Genomic DNA, 19,875 nt, shown 5'->3' with positions numbered 1-19,875 from the left:
TTAGTAAAAACGAAATTGTTTAATCGATTTGTAACCTAAGAATTTTATAGTTTTTATTTCTTTTATTCTGTTTACATTGTTACTATTTCTCTGATTCTCCAGCTTTTCTTATTGTAAACTGACTCGAGCTATTATGGCTTTGACGGTATATAAGAATAAAATTATTATTATTATTATTAAAGTGCAGTTTTCAACAGTAATTTATGACAGATGCCCGAAAATAATGCCAACTTATCTTTTAGAAGTTTCCCAGTGCTGGACTTATGTTGAAGCAGAAAAAAAATCGCCAAAATGAAGCAAATGCTTAGTATTGAAAAGCGGTTAAACCATAACCGCAGCGTCTTCTTAAATGTCCATTTCCAACAGGGCCCCCTGTTTCGCTGTGAGCATCGATTGTCCCGCTTCACAACAGTTGCCACAGCAAATCTGTTAAGTTAGGCACATAACTGGCACTATTCTGTAACTTGTGTGTGGAATTTTGTATAATAGGTGTAACACTGTGCATACAAGTTTATACTATTGGAGAGTAACTGGGTAGCACTGGGGTGGTCTGGGGGCAGAGCTGGGATTAGCAGCGATACTCTGCTAATCAGGTAACTGCATGGATAAGGTTAGGACAGAAAAAAGACCTGTCAACTTTATTTGGTTACCTAGGGCTCCTTTTACAAAGCCGCGCTAGGGCCTTAACGTGTGGAATAGCGCACGCTAAATTGCCGTGTGCGCTAGCCGCTACCGCCTCCTTTTGAGCAGGTGGTAGATTTTCGGCCAGCACGCGCTAATCCGGTGCGTGCGCTAAAACCGCTCGCGCACCTTCGTAAAAGAAGCCCCTAGTCAGGTACCAGTCTGAATATCAGCAGTACCCAGATGAATAACACACCGACCAGATTATACCTGGATCTTCGGAAGATGCAGAATTTCAAAGAACAATAACCACCCGAGATTGAAAATCTGACGCCATGTTCTTTTCTTAGGCCCCAGTTTCAAGATGAGGTCAACCCTGAAGAGAGCAAGATGACTCGTTCAGGCCCACTTCTGTTTAGATGCTGGCTGTCATTAACTAGCAACATAACTACACACAATAATAAATTTAAAGCTGCCTGTAGACATAAAGGTAGGGAAAAGCTTTAGATAAAATCTTATACATATTATTTCCTGTCTATCATTCCTGTGCTGTGGAGCGCCAGTCGCTGACCCAGGAGCCAGTCTTAATTTGAAGACACAGACTCTAAAATGACAAATAGGAATTTACAGCAGTTAGTAACTCAATAAGAATTATTATGGAAGGCTCCAATATTAGGGTGGAAGCAATGCTGTCTTGTAATATGGCCTCTGAACTGTTTTCAACTGTCTGCTCTGCACTCTGGTATCCAGAAAAATCTGTTATGTGAAACGGCCTTGACTTTGAGAATTTTAGATAATTGGTCTCCTATTGTACTTCATTTGGTGTATATGTTGCATTGATTAATAATGAACTTTTTTCTTCCATTGGAAAAATAAATTGGATCACAGCAGCACAGTATACTAAGCTGTTTTGCAGAAATCTACTATGGAAAGTAAGGCATCTTCTCCCAGCTGGGTCATCACCTGCGAATAAAGTAAGTTAGTAAAACAAAATTAAAAGACAAACGAATACTTAAAATAAAAACTATCAAATTAAACAAACCAGACACTGAATTTGTAAGCAGGCTTTTTGGGGGTTGTGAGGAAATGTTTCTGGCCAGGGAACCTTTAACAAAGACAAGAGCATTTGTAATTAAATATAACAGACAGATAAAGAAATAGCAATGAAATGAAAGGTTGCCAGGGCCAAGAGGCCATTACATTTTTTAAAAATAATGCTATCTGAAGAGGGCCATTTGGAGGAGTTGGCTTTGAGCCACTGCTATTTAGGCCAAAGGAGTTGTTGCCCTGGAGAGAACCTCTTCTCTGGCACCACATAACGTTTAAAATCATAGTGGGTGGCCATTTGGACGCTCACCACTGACATTAATCACTTTTTCAAATGTTTTCGTGGGACAGCTGTCTGAGCATGAAATATTTTCTAAACTTGGCTGGCAAAGAAAAAGGAGTTCATTTTTACTAAGCACAACTGTTTGTCACATATCGACATGCTGTCCATTCTCAGTGTCAGTGTGGTAAGCATTATGTGCATATCTTTCAAACACATGACAGAATTCATAAACGTCAGCTTAAACTGAGATGACTATATAGATCCATGTCATAGGCAACAAGCTGAGCCAGTCCTAGTTTTATCCTATGCTACGATTTCTTTGAGGACAACAGAGATTCAGGGTCATATATAGAACAGGATTAAAACCTAGCCTGGCTAAACTTTTCTCTCTTATTTCATGGAGCTTGGTCACCCTGGCTTAACCAATTGCCAGAACCTTCTATTCTATTATGATATGTGGCATCTGGCTTAAAATTAGGACTCTTGGAGGCTAAAAAGCAACAAAAACCCAACAGATTGACCAGAGAGCCTGGAAATTCATTGCCGGTGCTTGCATTGGTGGCATCAGCATTTTAAAAAAACATGCTGACTGCTGTCAGCTGAATATTGATTTGTAAGAAATGAAATAATAATCCCCCCAAAGGTACACTCATCCATATAAACTCCTTCAAGCTCATCCTAAACTCAAAACTCAAAGGCAATGAAAAAGAAAGTTCATAAAATCTTATAGTGGTAAAACTTATCCAAGTGCATCGGACCAAAAAATCATATTGATTCCTCTGAGAGTTAATTACACACTTACAAGGAAACCTTAAATAAAAGGAAGCCCCAATAAATAGCACTTGTGCTTTTGCTGCAGGAAAGATCTTCACAACTGGGAAGCATAAGAAACATCTGGAAAGATTTGCATTTTGACCACAAAATAGCAGTTTAAAAAAACAAAAAAACTTTAAAGTAAGTCTTAATAACAAATAGTTTATCCTGCTTGCTATGAAAAGTAACAAGAGTAGCTGTCACTTATATCCTCCTGAGAGGTCTCTTAAAACCCTGTAAAATCTACATCTCTAGGAAGTACCACCTAATGATGTTTCCCTTCGGACTGGTTACTAAGGCATTTGTTTCCAGGTATATAACAGTGCTTGGAGATCCACAAACCCTCTGCAGGGTGGGCACTGCAATTATTTCTTTTACCTCCAGAGGCTGAACCAAAAAGATAAAGCCAGTGGGGTCAGCCCTCCAGCTCAAGATGGAATAACAGTCAAACGTCCTCCAATGGGACCTCCACATGCACAAACACGCCAGCAATAACTCTTTCTCACACCACCCCAGATTACAGTAGATTTAACGTGTGGTCGACACTAGCCAGGAATTTCTTTGTACACAGAACACAGACGACTTTTAGGTGTACGTACTGTTTTTTTGGGTTTTTTTTATAGCTATCTTAAAGGCAATGGAATGGCAAGAGCTGTGCTGGAGGAGTGGGTGTCATTTGTGGAAAATTGCTTTAGTTTTCCCCCTTCCATACAATGTGCCCCTAAATACAGTAAAACCTTGGATTGCAAGTAACTTGGTATGCAAGTGTTTTGCAAGACAAGCAAAAATTTTTATTAAATTTTATCTCTATAAACAAGCGAGGTCTTGCAATACGAGTACATACAGTTTTTTGTATTAAAGTTTTGGGGGTTGTGGAACAAATTGTTTGAGTTTCCATTGTTTTTTATGGGGAAATTCGCTTTGAAATACAAGTGTTTTGGATTACACAAATGTTTTCAGAACGAATTATGCTCGCAAACCAGCGTTTTACTGTACATCGGTCTAGAGCAGTGGTCTCAAACTTGTGGCCCGGGGGCCACATGCGGCCCACCAGGTAATAATTTGAGGCCCTCGGTATGTTTATCATAATCACAAAAGTAAAATAAAACAGTTTTTTGATCATGTCTCTTTAGCTATAAATTACAATATTATTATTAAGACTTAGCCAAAAGGAAATATTTATAAACTATAAAGAGTTTTACCTCATGCAAAATTGTCATTTCTTTAATAAAACATTAACTATTTTTTTTCTGAAGCTGTCCATGTACCTACAAATCCAAAATATGGCCCTGCATAGGATTTAAGTTTGAAACCACTGGTCTAGAGATGCTAATGGTAGCTTGGGACCAGTGCTCATATTCCAATTCAGACTCCAGAATGTGTGATTCCTTGGGAGATAGGAAGAAATTAGAAACTGAGGTTGACTTAGGAGAGAAAGATTGTCTCCTCTCCTTATGCCATGTTTATCTAAAGGGGGGAACTTGAAGTGAAGAAGGTGAAGCACTGAGGAAGATGAAAGGGGAGCTAGATTGGACAACCCAAGTAGAGGATAAGGCCAGGGAAGGGGGTCATTGCTTCTTTGACAGTTACAGAAGTGGAGGTGTATTTTGGTGATTCCTCAGAATTTAACACTGGAAGCTAACCTGTTTGGGGGCTCTCTTATCAAACCGCTGGTCATTCCTGTGTGCTATGGCCATTTTTACTGCAGTGGTAAAATGGCTGATTTTTGAATTTTCAGCATTAATGGCCATGTACTAATTTTCCCATTAGCACATGAGCTCCTACTGCCACCTGTTTTGCAAGCGATAAGGTTTCACGCATTTTTTTTTTTACTGTGGCAAGCATAGGATAGTGCTTACTGTAACTTAGAAAGAGGATCCCCTTAAATTGGTGTATACCAGGGTTGTGCAATGTCAGTCCTCGAGGGCCACAATCCAGTCCAGGATTTCCTCAATGAATCTGCATGAGAGCTATTTGCATGCAATTTTTCCATTGTATGCAAATAGATATCATGCATATTAATTTGTGAAATCCTGAAAACCCGCCCTGGTGAGGGCCGAGGTTGGATGCCTCTGGTGTATACAACATTTTCTCGCATCTATGGTGTTTCTAATTCTGTTAAAAATATTCAAATCAATATTCAAGGACACTTATGCAGATAACAGCACCTGCTAAATGGATAAGTGCTACTAACTGGGATATTTAGGGGTGTCTAATTTCCTAGGGCTACCAAATGTCTGGGAAAACCTGGACATGTTCTCTTTTTAGAGGACTGTCCATGTGGCCGGACAGACTTTCTGAAGCCCAGCAGTTTGTCTGGGTTTTAGAATCTTCAAACTCCTTCTGCATCTGGAGGGCCTCTGAGCATGCGTGGATGACATCACATGCATTTGCGCATGCTCAGAAGGCCTCCAGACGTGGCCCAGAGATTGGGAAAGAAGAGATGAGGCTTTGTGGGGGCGGAGATAGGAGCAGAATGAGATGGTTCTGGATGCAGAACAAGGCGGGGCTGGGGGTAGAAAGGGGCGGGGCTAGCATCTGGGATTGTACATCACTAAAAATGGTAACACTATAATTTCCTTTATAGAATGCCAACATAATCAGATGTACCATTATGTGCACATACTGTATGCACATATGTATGTGTGTCTAAGTGCTGGTGATTTGTGTACAACATAGTATTCTACTGTTTAAATTAAATATGCACTATATAGGATACAGGGCAGAAGAAGAAGTGGGATAGGACAATGGACTCTCCAACAGACCAACAAAGCCAGCAGGATGATATTATACTGTTTATTAATATCCAAGCTGAATAATATCCTGCTGGCTTTGTTTGTCTATTGGAGAGTCCATTGCCGCATCTCACTTCTTCTTCTGCCCTGTTTTGTTTACGTGGGTTTGCTCCTTGCTGGACATTTTGTGGTATCTGTATAGGATACATCCATATTTACAGAATAGTACATGGGTATGTATCTGGCATATATATATATATATATATTAGTATTTTGAACATTTACATGTGTAACTGGTGCATCCACTGTAGCTCCTAGTTTGTTCAATTACCCCACAATATTCTTATAGTCTGCCTCTGTGCAGATAGTGCCAGAAGGGTCATAAGAACATAAAATTAGCCATACTGGGCCAGACCAATGGTCCATCTAGCCCAGTATCATGTTTCCAACAGTGGTCAATCTAGGTCACAAGTACCTGGCAGGAACCCAAAGAACTTATCCGGAGAGTGGCAATATTCATATAACATAGCTGGATAATTTATTTAAAAATTTCTTAAGTAGCACAAATTTACAAATCTAAGTGGTTAGCAACATAATGTTGCCTGGCTAGGTTATCTGGATAGCAGATTGAGCATTGCCACTCTCCAGAGAAGTTCCAGCGCTGATCACCTTATCCAGGTATTAAGCGCTGAATATCATCCAAGTAGTACTAAATAATAGGATATTTTGGGGCCACCGTAGCCAGCTTTCACAGTGTCCTGTACTGCCCTCCACAAAGCATTCTTGAAAGTGTAACCAAAAGAGAGAAGGAGAATCAAAGGCAGAGACATACAAATCCTTGTTCACCAGGAAAAGAACTGCATTTGTGTTGCCTCTATTGACCCACTTGGACTTTCAGCTTCAGACCATTTGAATTCAACAAGCGGATTTTTTAAAGCAATGCATTTCATTCTTTTCCTGTTTCTTGATATATCATCTTTCTGTGATGCAACTCAAAGGTTTACAGATTGAATATAGTATATGCACAAATAGGAGTTGAACTGAATTTTACATCCCCTATACTCCCCCAAACCTATTTTATTTAAATATTTTTTAAAAATTTTTATTCAATCAATTTCTATCTTACCAAATTAACCCCTCCCCCCCATTTACTAAGCTGTTGCATACATTTCTAACGTGACCCAGAGCACTAAGGCCTGGGTTCTGCAAATGGCGTCCAGATTGTAGGCAGCGGTAGGCGTTCTTCCGCTGTCTAACCAGCTATTAAAAAACCCAGCCATTAAAAAAAAAAAAAAAAGCACCTGAGACAGGCTGCCTACATTGGCGGCTCCTCCGGGAGCCTAGGGAGGCCCGCATGCATGCATGCATAAGCTCGCCTAAAGCTGGCGTGAGCGTAGTTTGCCTCAGAAGTAGCCTTAGGCGAACCTAGGCAGCTGTAAATGTCTCCCTAGTCCCTGGCCTACATTGTAAGCAGACACAGCCGCTAAGCTTATCACAGCAAGGGATTTCCCTGCTGTGATAAGTTTAATGGCCGTGGTTGTGGCTGCCAGTCCCCCAACCCCCCCCCCCCCCCCGAATGAATGATGCAGGAGGGTTGTCCAATCCCTCCTGCCCAGAACACCCCCCACCCACCCCGAATGAACGTGGCAGGAGGGATTCCCAATCCCTCCTGCTGGAAACCCCCCCCCCCACCTACCCCCTGAATGAAACCGGCAGGAGGGTGCCTAATTCCTCCTGCCGGAAACCCCCACCCCCACCCACTGTATCACCCACCCCCAGCCCTCCTAACCCTCCCCGCTAACCTTTATTGATGGCCGGATGGGTCTTCCCACCGTCCAGCCGGCAGGCCCGCTCCGTCAAAATGAGGTGAGATACACTGGGGAGGGGCCTAAGACCGGAATCTTAGGTAACAGTCTCCACCATAGTGCCAGTTGTCTGTCCCTTTGCCAATTGCACTTGAAACAACTGAAAATGGTGAGGCAGTAATATGGATTGAAAAGTTTTGAAAAAATCTACCTTGTAACCATCACTGCCAGGAGCAGGAGGGTTGTCCAATCCCTCCTGCCCAGAACACCCCCCACCCACCCCGAATGAACGTGGCAGGAGGGATTCCCAATCCCTCCTGCTGGAAACCCCCCCCCCCCACCTACCCCCTGAATGAAACCGGCAGGAGGGTGCCTAATTCCTCCTGCCGGAAACCCCCACCCCCACCCACTGTATCACCCACCCCCAGCCCTCCTAACCCTCCCCGCTAACCTTTATTGATGGCCGGATGGGTCTTCCCACCGTCCAGCCGGCAGGCCCGCTCCGTCAAAATGAGGTGAGATACACTGGGGAGGGGCCTAAGACCGGAATCTTAGGTAACAGTCTCCACCATAGTGCCAGTTGTCTGTCCCTTTGCCAATTGCACTTGAAACAACTGAAAATGGTGAGGCAGTAATATGGATTGAAAAGTTTTGAAAAAATCTACCTTGTAACCATCACTGCCAGGAGCAGACCCTGATCTGAGAGACTTCAATGCTGTTTGGAGTTCCGGCAGAGAAATCGGAGCATAATCCAGAAGTTTGGGTCCTCAGAGGGACTGTAAAAATTCCTCTGCATTAATTGTATCCCTCCCCATGTCAGAAGAGTATAATTGTTTATAATACTCAATAAATTGGGATAAAATGTCTGATTGAAGAGTGTAAACACGATTTGCCTTATCTCTAATGGCAGAAATCTTTTCTCTATGTTTTTGGCTTTAAGATAGTTTGCTAGTACTTTCCCTGCCTTATTTGCCCCCGCATAATAAACTGCTTGTTGAGCAAAAAGGTCTTTTTGGGCCAATTGACTATTAACAACATTGTCTTTATATTTAGGTGACATAAGGGCAGTCAAGGTAGAGTGATCCCAATGAGAAATCAACTGGAACTGTAAGGTAGAGATAGTGACCGCCAAATCAGACATCTCAGCACGCAACCGCTTTTGAACATAAGCCAAATAGGCAATAATCTGATCCCGTCATGCTTTTCAACTCACTTTTTCAGTTTGTATATGTTCAGCTGGGCAGTTGTAATTGATGACATTCTTGCCAGCTGTTTTCACGATTTTTGTGTAGTTCTGTATCTTAAAGTTTCCGTGCTACTTCTGGCTTTTCTCCCTCCTTCATGCTTATGGTCTAGCGTCATTTCCAGCATTCTCCAGCCTGGTCAGGCTGGTGTCTTGGCAGTCCCTGATGAAGGGGCTTTATTGCCTTGAAACCGAGCTTGGTTGGACTTATTAAACAGATTAACTTTTAGTTTCTGAGCAAACCACGTCTTTGGTTGTGATGGACTTATGACACACACGAGACCAAATTTCATTCAGTTAAGTTTGTTTGTTGTTTGTTTATCCCCCGCCCTTATCCAGGGCGAGTCACATATTAACATACAAAATAAGAACATAAGAATTGCCGCTGCTGGGTCAGACCAGTGGTCCATTGTGCCCAGGAGTCCGCTCCCGTGGTGGCCTCCAGGTCAAAGACCAGTGCCCTGAGACCAGCCCTACCTGTATACGTTCCGGTTCAACAGGAAACCGTCCAACTTTCTCTTAAATCCCTGGAGGGTGGTGTCACCTATAACAGCTTCCGGAAGAGCATTCCAGTTTTCCACCACTCTCTGGGTGAAGAACTTCCTTACGTTTGTACAGAACATATCCCTTTTTAACTTTAGAGAGTGCCCTCTTGTTCTCCCTACCTTGGAGAGGATGAACAACCTGTCTTTCCATTCCCTTCGGTATCTTGAATGTTTCTATCATGTCCCCTCTCAGTCTCCTCTTTTCAAGGGAGAAGAGACCCAGTTGCTCTAATCTCTCACTGTACGGCAACTCCTCCACCTCCTTTACCATTTTAGTCGCTCTTCTCAGGACCCTTTTGAATAGTACCGTGTCCTTCTTCATGTACGGCGACCAGTGCTAGACACAGTACTCCAGGTGAGGGCGCACCATGGCCCGGTACAGTGGCATGATAACCCTCTCTGATCTGTTTGTGATCCCCTTCTTAAGCATTCCCAGCATTCTGTTTGCCCTTTTTGCAGCCGCCGCGCATTGCGCAGAAGGCTTCATCGACTTGTCGACCAGTACTCTCAAGTCTCTTTCCTGGGGGGTCTCTCCAAGTACCTCCCCGGACATTCTGTATTTGTGTATAAGATTTTTGTTACCGACATGCATCACCTTACACTTATCCATGTTGAACCTCATCTGTCATGTCGCGGCCCATTTTTAGAGTATGTTTATGTCACATTGCAGATGTTCACAATCCTCCTGCGTCTTCATTACTCTGAATAACTTCATATCGTCTGCAAATTTAATCAACTCACTCTTCGTACCAATTTCCAGATCGTTTATAAATATGTTGAAGAGCACGGGTCCAAGCACCGAACCCTGTGGCACTCCACTGGTGACGCTGTTCCAGTCCGAGTTTTGTCCATTTACTTCCACTCTATGTTTCCTATCCACCAGCCAATTTTTAATCCACGTGAGTATTTCACCCTCAATTCCATGTCTCGCAATTTTTTGAAGTAGTCGTTCATGCGGAACCATGTCAAAAGCCTTCTGAAAATCCAGATATACCAGGTCACCCTTGTCTATTCATCTGTTTACTCCCTCGAAGAAGTGCAGCAAGTTCGTCAAGCAAGATCTTCCTCTGCTGAAGCCATGCTGGCTGGTCCTCATCAGATCGTGTCCATCAAGGTGCTGAATGATGCGGTCTTTTATCAGCACCTCTACCATCTTTCCCGGTACCGAGGTCAGACTCACCAGTCTGTAGTTTCCCTGATCACCTCTCGAACCTTTCTTGAAGATCAGTGTAACATTCACCATCTTCCAGTCTTCCAGAACCCTTCCCGATTTGATCGACAGATTGGCTATCAGTTGAAGCAGTTCAGCTATAGCCCCTTTCAGTTCCTTTATTACCCTGGATGGATGCCATCTGGTCCTGGGGATTTATCATTTTTAAGCCTATCAATCTGCCGGCATACCTCTTCTAGTATTCGTCAACATCTGCGTATGTGCGAAGTCTTCCAAATGTGGCCTTTGAAGTTGGGGAGGTTTGTGTGGTAAAAGGACTGGGGAGGAACATGGCGGAGCTGGAGGCTGGAGAACGGGGTGGGACTGGGGCAGAACAGGGGTGGGGCCAGGTTTCCTACAAAGAGACATAAATACGCTCGAGGAATGGGCCGCAAAATGGCAAAAGAGGTTCAACGTGGATAAGTGCAAGGTGATGCATGTCGGTAACAAAAATCATATGCACGAATACAGGATGTCCTGTGCTATACTCGAAGAGAGCCCCCAGGAAAGAGACTTAGGAGTACTTGTAGACAAGTCACTGAAACCGTCTGTGCAATATGCAGCGGCAGCGAAAAGGGCAAACAGAATACTAGGAATGATTAAGAAGGGGATCACAAACAGATCTGAAAAGGCTATCATGCCGTTGTACCAGTACACCATGGTATGCCCCCACCTGGAATACTGTGCCAACACTGGTCACTGTACATGAAAAAGGACGTAGTACTACTCGAAAGGGTCCACAGAAGAGCAACAAAAATGATTAAGGGAATGGGGGAGTTGCTGTACAACAAGAGGCAAGAGAAACTGGGCCTATTCTCCCTTGAAAAGAGAAGACTGAGAGGGGACATGATCAAAACATTCAAGATACTGAAGGGAATTGACTTAGTAGAGAAAGAGAGATTGTTCACCCTCTCCAAGGTGAAGAGAACAAGAGGTCACTCGCTAAAGTTAGAAGGGAAAAGATTCCGTACAAACCTAAGGAAGTTTGTCTTCACTCAGAGAAACCTGGAACGCTCTTCCAGAGGCTGTTATAGGGGAAAGCACTTTTCAGGGATTCAAGACAAGGTTGGATAAGTTCCTACTGGAACAGAACATACACAAGTAAGGCTAAACTCAAATAGGGCACTGGTCTTTGACCTAAGGGCCGCCGTGTGAGCAAACAGCTGGGCATGATGGACCACTGATCTGACCCAGCAGCGGCAATTCTTATGTTCTTATAACCCATAAGTAGAAATCTGACAATCCCTATATTTAAGGAATTCCTACATGATAATGTTGATTGAATTTATTTTAGTCAACACAATATCTTCAGAGGTTCTGTAGAGGGTTTGAAGGTTGGGAATGACTCACCATAGAGTATGAAAATTAAATTGTGAAACCTGAATCCCAAATGATTGTACTTGGAGCATACTGATTGCTGGATGCAAAACACCAAGGGTCGAACTTTGCCAAAAGGACACTGAAACAGTAGCAGCTCCAGTTTCCACAGCAGGGGTGGACCATGCGCGGCTATTAAAAAGGCTATAGAACAAATGAAGAACTGGATTAAATAGAAAAACAAAATGCAGAAACAAGCAATGCAAGCTAATAAGAAGTAGTTAAGACTATTTGTGACCCATTTATGGCATGTATTCTACGAGTAGAATGGTAAATAAAGCTAGAATTACATTCCCTTATAATAAGGCATTTTAAAATGCTGCTCATATGGTAAGTTAAACTTGATTGCCCCTTTCACATGTATTTGATAGTAGTAACAGATTCATTTAAATCAAAGCTCATGTAACCCAGATGTCCATCTGCAGTCCATTAATTTTCTTAAACTTCAGTTCCATATTTATACCATTAATAATAGGCGGTGAACTGAGAAATGATAAGTATTTTGATTTTATAATTTGGTGCATATTTGAGATACTTTTCCTGTTAACTTGAAAAAGCAGCATTTTGTTTGTGCTTAAAAATGTGCATGACAATCAAACTGCCATGATTTTTTTTTTTTAATGTTCATGATATATCATCATCAACTAGGAGCTGTTATAGCCGAACTGATGTCAATAGAATTCAGAACAATCTAAGGCCTGCTAAAGATTGTGGGAACATTATTGCCACTGGTCAGAAGAGAGATCAGATATGAGGTCCTGGGCAGGACCTTAATGGGAAGTTGATTGAGAGTTTTGTTTCTCCCCAATTCATTGGAAACCTTAAGGGCCCTGATTCTATAAACAGTGTCTAACTCCTAGGCGCCATTCAGCGTGGTTGTCAATCAACTGCTAGACAACGTTTATAGAACTGCGCCTAGCAGTGCTAGGGTTTTCTTGGCCTAAACGAGTGTACTTAAGGTTGGCACCTCCTGGTGTCTTAAATCAACCCATGCCCAAACTCTTCTCCGGATGTATCCTGAATCCACTCCCTAAGCATGTCTACTTGTCGATAGGTGCTTCAGTGTAGACACCTATCTTGAAGTGGTAGGCGCCTACTGGCAAATTAATTTTTTAAATGGCACTTTCAATTATCAGCACTGATTAAGACAATAAAAAAAAAATTAAAGTTAGGCACCTAGATTGGCCAGGCGCACTGATCTAGGTGCCAAACTGTAGGCATCTTTTATAAAGTAGAATCAGGGCCAAAATGTGGAGTAACAGTATTTAATTAGAGGAAAATACATACCCAACAATCCAAAATCATACAAAGATGTATTTGATCAAGGACTTTTGTTGAATAATTGTTGTTATATTTCAATAGACGTAACTGCATGGTGGGTTTAGTCATTTAATTTGCCTCTTCTGTTGTTCTGGTATATTCTGAAGCAAGATCCCTTCTTCCGTTTCTTTGTTTGCTCTAACCACTGCACCACACACTCCCCACAGTGCAGTATAGTAAAATGACCCTTTTATCATTTTTGTCTTCATTCTCTGAAACTTTTCCAGTTGCATTATTAGGAGTTTGCAGGCGCCCCACCCCTCCCACAATGTTCATTTTGTTTATGGGAATTTTTGTTTTGTTTTTCATTTTATACTTTTAATTTTTTCATTTCTGACAGACATACATAGTGCAGAATCTTCAGAAAGTTTACACCCTTTCCTGAAGAGTGGAAAACCCTTAAGATTGTGGCATTAAGAGATAAAAACAATCTTTGAGCTACACACAAAACTTTATTGATCTTTGAGCTACACACAAAAAGCTACAATCTTTGAGCTACACACAAAACTTTGTTGATTCAAACAAACGCACATCCCTGTCTGCAATATCTTTTTTGAGATGGGGCAATCAGAACTGCAAAGAGTACTCAAGGTGCAATCTTATCCTAGATATAGAGAGGGGAATAATGATATTCTTAGCTTTGTTCTCCATTCCTTTTCAAACAATACATAACTCTCTGCTCTTTTGTAGGGCCTTTATTTCAGGGGATACTCAATGTTATTGCGTACCAACACTTTTACTGTTGACTACATCAGTTGACTCATTGTCGCCAAGTATTAATGACAACCTACATTCTGGAACTGAAAAAATGTGTTCCCTACAAATTAAGCCTTTCTAATTTCTGTTAGCATTGCACTCTTTCCGTGCTTTATCCAGGCGGATGATAATATATCCCCATCACTATACTCTTCCCATCACACATGGAAGATTTATCCTGTAGGGCTTTTATCATTAGCATTTAGCACTACTAATTCACCAATCTGATTCACTTTATCATTCTGACATCACAGTGACCTATTGATTGCTCCACCAGGTCGCTGAGGTGCCTATTAGGTAATTTTGTCTATGTTTATTTATAATTTTATCATGTACAAAAATACATAAACATAGCAAGAATTAGGGCCTATTAATGTGTGCTTAAATACATGTACCAAGATCATTTTAACTTATGTGCATATATAGCTGGCCAATCACAACTGAATTTGAGAGCCAGCTCAAGCCCTAAGCTGGAAAAAATTCAAAAAACAAAAAAGGCAAAAATAGATGTATGCACACTGATATGTATATTTAACTAAACCACTGTTATTAGGCCATTTTCAATATAATGTCTAAGTCTGAGTTTGGACATTTTGTGAAGAGCGTCCAAAGATCAGGTAGAGAAAATGAAACTGCAAAAGGCTGTATTCTATAATCGGCACCTAGCAACCCTTACATTGTAGGCACCACTTGGTGCAGTTGTCAATCAACTACTAGAGCTGTTTATAGAACATCTAACAGCACCTAAGTGGACTTAGGTGTAATTAGGAGTCCTAAAGCTAGACACTACTTATCACTTATATAGCACTGAAAGGCATACACAGCGATATACATTTTGATATTTATAGATGGTCCCCCTGCTCAGAAGAGCTTACAATCTAACTTGTACAAACAGACATGACATAGAAAGTAGAGGATTCAGAACCCAAGGTGAGAGGAGTTAGGAGCCAAAAGCACTCTCGAAGGGATGGGCTTTTAACTGGGTCTTGAACACTGCCAAAGATGGAACCTATCATAGGGATTCAGGCAGCTTGTTCCAAGCATACAGTGCAGCAAGGCAGAAGGCACGGAGTCTGGAGTTGGTAGTTGAAGAGAAGGGCATAGATAGGAGGGACTTACCAGCTGAATGGAGCTCGTGGGGGAGGGGGGGCGAGAAATCATAGGAGGAGATAAGTGAGGAGAGATAGTGAGGGGCAGTTGAGTAAGTGCATTTGTAGGTCAGTAAGAGGAGTTTGAATTGTATTTTCACCAGCTTAATTTACTAGTGCCAATCTTGGATGTCTAACTCACGCCTAACCTCTGCCCCTAAACATGCCTACTTCTCATGTAGACATTGTTAGGTGTCAGAAGATGCCTCCACTTAGGTGCCATGTGGAATTACACACCTAATTTTTAATTTTTTTTTTACTAATTATTCAATTAGCTTCAATAGAAAGTTGCAATTGAATTGCTATTAGCTTCAAGTGCAAGTTAAAAGAGCCACTAGTGAGGGGGTATTGCCTTGAGACAGCCCATTCAAGGCAACACATGAATTTGTGTTGGCTGCTGTTACCCTTGATGTTGAATAATAGTGCGTCACTAAAAAGTATGTATAAGGATAAGTTATAGCAAAGTTAACTTCATTTCAAGTCATTTAGCCAAAAGACACTGGACTGATGAAGATCTTAAAGTTCAAACAGTGAAATTGCTGGGTCTAACTACCTCTGATGGTCTGAAGAAAATCACAGTAACTGCTCTACTAGGACTTCTCAGACATGATTGAGGAAGACAAACTAGATCTAATGAAATTATGCATAATTCTAACAAACCTAACAGACTGCTTATCTGTAAATGCAGCAAACATATATTTCCCTACACCCAACATACTAGCATTGTATTTCTCAAACAAGATTGAAACTATATATAAAATATATTGTAATGCTACAAACAATTTATTAGGTGATAAAAATTGTGTAATCGGTATACAAATGGACAGAATATGGACAGCATTTCATACTGTCACAACAGTGAATAGATTATCCAGAACATGTCACCAGCTTGAATCACGCCCATCTTATCTGTATTGTGATATGTCAGATGTACTCAACTGGTTAGTTAAACTGGTTAACTCCACACTGCGACAAGGATGGTTCTCAGAGGAGTTGGACAAAATATTATGTAGACCCATCCCAACAGGAGAAAACTTAGCAGCAAGCTAAAGACCAGTGGCAACCATACCCTTTCTGACAAAGCTGATAGAGTTTGTAGTAACTTCCCAGTTCAAAGATTATATTGCACATTGAAACTTACTATTACCCTTTCAATAAGGATTTAGGAACTCACACAGCACAGAGACTTGTCTGATAGATCTGGTGTCTAGAGCAAGATCAACATTGAGTATGAGAGGGCAAATTCTGTTACTACAATTCACTATCTTGGTGGCATTTGGTCATTCCTTGTTACTAAACAGACTATCCAAACTAGGAATTTCAGGACCAGTACTACAATGGTTTCAAGGTTTTTTAACAGATGATACAGAGTACTAAAAGATGGATCATGGATTTCACCAAGCGGTGCATCACAAGGATCTCCTATCTCGCTGCTACTATGCAGTATAACATCTTTTGTGACCACTCTAAACTCAGTTGAGCTGCAGACAATATCTTTCTATTAATCCCTGCAAACATAAACCTGGCAAATATGGCTGTCAAGTTGTCCAGAGTGTTTGCTAGAGCAGTGATTCCCAACCCTGTCCTGGAGGAACACCAGGCCAATTGGGTTTTCAGGCTAGCCCTAATGAATATGCATGAGAGAGATTTGCATATGATGGAAGTGATAGGCATGCAAATTTGCTTCATGCATATTCATTAGGGCTAGCCTGAAAACCCAATTGGCCTGGTGTTCCTCCAGGACAGGGTTGGGAACCACTGTGCTAGAGTACAAGAATGGTCGGCAAGATGCCATCTTAAATTAAATAGAGGAAAAAAACAAACTATTATGGTTTGGATGATATATATATACTTAATCCCACCCACTATTATACTAGAAAATGGAGCTAGCTCCAATATTGAAAGATCTTCCAAAGTTCTGGGAGTCAGTTCTGTCCAAAGTTCTTGGACAGTTTGATGAACTTTGAAGAACATGTTAACAACTTGGTCAGGAAATCCTTTATTACACTACAGAAGCTAAGAAGAGTCAGAACCTACTTCTTCTAGCAACACTATACTAGTATAATCAACTATTCTGTTCTCACTGACTACTGTAATGCACTACTCAGAAATTTCAATGAAATCAATGAAAAAAATTCTTCTGATACAAAACACTGCACAAGACTTACATTCTATAAATCAAGATTCAATCATGTCACACCATTGTTCACAGAGCTACACTGGCTCCTATAAATAAACGGGTTGACTCCAAGTTATGCATTTAAGACTCTGATAGCTTCCCCAGATTCACTGAACTATTAGGCAGATCAGTAGGATACCACAAGTCTGACCGATTGACTCTATCATTTCCATATATGAAAGGTATAAAATACAAAAAAGCTCACTACAAATCCTTTAACTATCAGATCGCAAGAGTTTGGAACTCACTTCCTCCAGAAATCCGTGTTACTAATATATATGTATACTATGTTCCACAAATATCAGAAAACTTGGCTCTTCAAAAATCTCTATGAGGGTCCTAATGTGATTCAAATTTCACACTAAGGTCTACTCGGTATAATCAGGCTATCAGCAACCTGCTATTTATGAAAATGCTATTTGTAAATCACCATTTGAGAAAGACATGTTAAGGATGTAATCTGATTCTTATTGTACTGTACACTGCATGTATATAAGTTATATGTAATGCTTATGCTATCTGTAACCCACCTAGAACTTCAATCTCAAAGGATTTGGCAGGATATAGGACTACATATAACATAACATAGGATGCACACTTCTCAAGCTCCTGATATACACAGCATTTGAAGGCATTTCCAGTGGCATAGTTTGGGCAGAGAGAAGGTGAAGTTGCAATATATGTACATATAGAACACACACACATTTACAACTTTAAAGCAAGGGTCTGCTTTGATTAGATTGTAAGTTCTGTCTCTTACCTGTTTAATGTACAGTGCTGCATTCATCTGACAGTGCTATAGAAATAAGTTGTAGTAGTAGTAAACATATACCTCAGCATTTCCATGCCACTGGGACTGGATTTGGCAGCCTAATTTATAAAGGTGTGTATGTTGCCTTTAAGATACATTAAGTACTTTTTGGGCCTTTTAACAGAGGTTAATGCCAACAGCCTGGTACCATCCTTTTTCTACCTTGGTGAAGGCTTGATTGGAATTTGGTAGAAATAAAACAAAGTGTGTGTGTGTGGGGGGGGGGGGGGGGGGGTTTACAGACCTATAAAGGGTTTGGGGGAGCCAAAAATGGATAGACAACATTTTTGTACAATGACAACAGTTTCCAAGGGTTCTCATTTCTCCATTTTCTTATGATTGCAACCTTTATATGTGCCAACACACACTCCACAAAAAAACAGGAAAACACACCCCACGCAAAGAAAAGCAGAACAAAAAACAAGTGGGGAAGGGACTATGCACATCAATCTTTGGGCAGTTATAATGTATTGAAAATAATCATAAAAAAGATATCACGTATATAAAATATGTAAGACACCAAGGCCCTCTTTTACTAAGGTGCGCTAAACATTTTAGTGCGCGTTTAGCGCACACTAAATCAACACGTGCGCTAACCGCTAACATGTCCATAGGATAACATCCACGTGTTAGTGTTTAGCATGCGTTAATATTTATCACGCGCTAAAAAGCATACCTCACCTTAGTAAAAGAGGGGGCAAGCCTTAAATAGAGTCCTTTCACTCATATCTTTGGATCCAACACGGTCCGTGTTTCGGCTGCCACTAGAAAGCCTTCTTCAGGGGTAGACTGTGAAGTGTGGACTGGTGATATATTTTTTATGATTATTTTCAATAAATTATAACTGCCCAAAGGTTGATGTGCACAGTCCCTTCCCCACTTGTTTTTTGTTCTACCTTTATATGTTTTCACAGGGAGAAAACAGTAGATAAACCTAAAATTCCTCCTAGGGCACTGCCAAGAAAGAAAATGCCTTTGCAGAACAGCAAGTGAAAAGCAAATCCCATCAGGCCAAGGACAGAGAATTCCTAAAGTCAGGACTGGAACAGCTCCAGTGCCTAGCAAATCCAGAACTGGTTTGAGCCAACTCAACAAGCACCTGAGCTCAGAATTAGCCAGAACTAAGGGCACACCTGCACTTCAGCACAGGCAGTTAGCCACTGAGAGAGAAAAGGGTAGGGTTCCTAGTTGCAAGCAGCCACACACTGAGCCACACATTGAGCCACCCAGGAGGAACCCAACAGGGAGAGAGAAGGGAACCAGACCTTCTCTGTCAGGAAACAGAAGTGCACCAGAGCCTTATACTCCAGAAGGGCAGGTAGGACCTCAAGATTGGGAGGATTTTGTTGAGGACTCATTCATAAATGAAGATGATATAGAAATTACATTACATTACATTACATTAGTGATTTCTATTCCGCTTGTATCTTGCACGGGGCAGGAGCATAGGAAGATCGCTTCTGTCCCGCTTCACCGCTAGACCACCAGGTAAGGTTCCGGGGATGCAGGAGGGAGGCGGGGATGAGTCAGAGCTGGCCAAAAAGTTATTCGTGGTTTTTCATACTTCATGGTCCGGCTGCACCTAACCCCCGTGGATACGGAGGGAGAAGTGTATTCCAAATCTAGTGGGATCTTAGTTGGTATTTTTGTACACCAAAATCTACAGGATAGGTACAGATCCCAACACCTCTGGGGGTAGCTTGCTTAATAAAACCCCAAGGTGAACTTTTCTCCATTGAAAGAACTTACAGGAAGTCATAGCAGAATCTGGTTGAGCAGGCCGGGTGGAAAACAGTGGCTGGGCCGGGAAGGGCCTAGCCCAGTGTGGCAGGTGTAGGCTTGAGAGCCTCTGTAAGAGCCATTAAAAGGTTGAAATAGAAGCCAGTGCATGGCAACAAGCTAAATAAAGGAAACAAGTGGATTGTTTGGTTTGTATTTTTTACAAGGACTATTGTTTGCTTGTATTTTTTTAACTCATTTAT

This window comes from Geotrypetes seraphini, chromosome 2 (assembly GCF_902459505.1).
Source record: "Geotrypetes seraphini chromosome 2, aGeoSer1.1, whole genome shotgun sequence".
Lineage (NCBI taxonomy): Eukaryota > Metazoa > Chordata > Amphibia > Gymnophiona > Dermophiidae > Geotrypetes > Geotrypetes seraphini.
Note: the sequence above shows the minus strand (reverse complement) of the source record.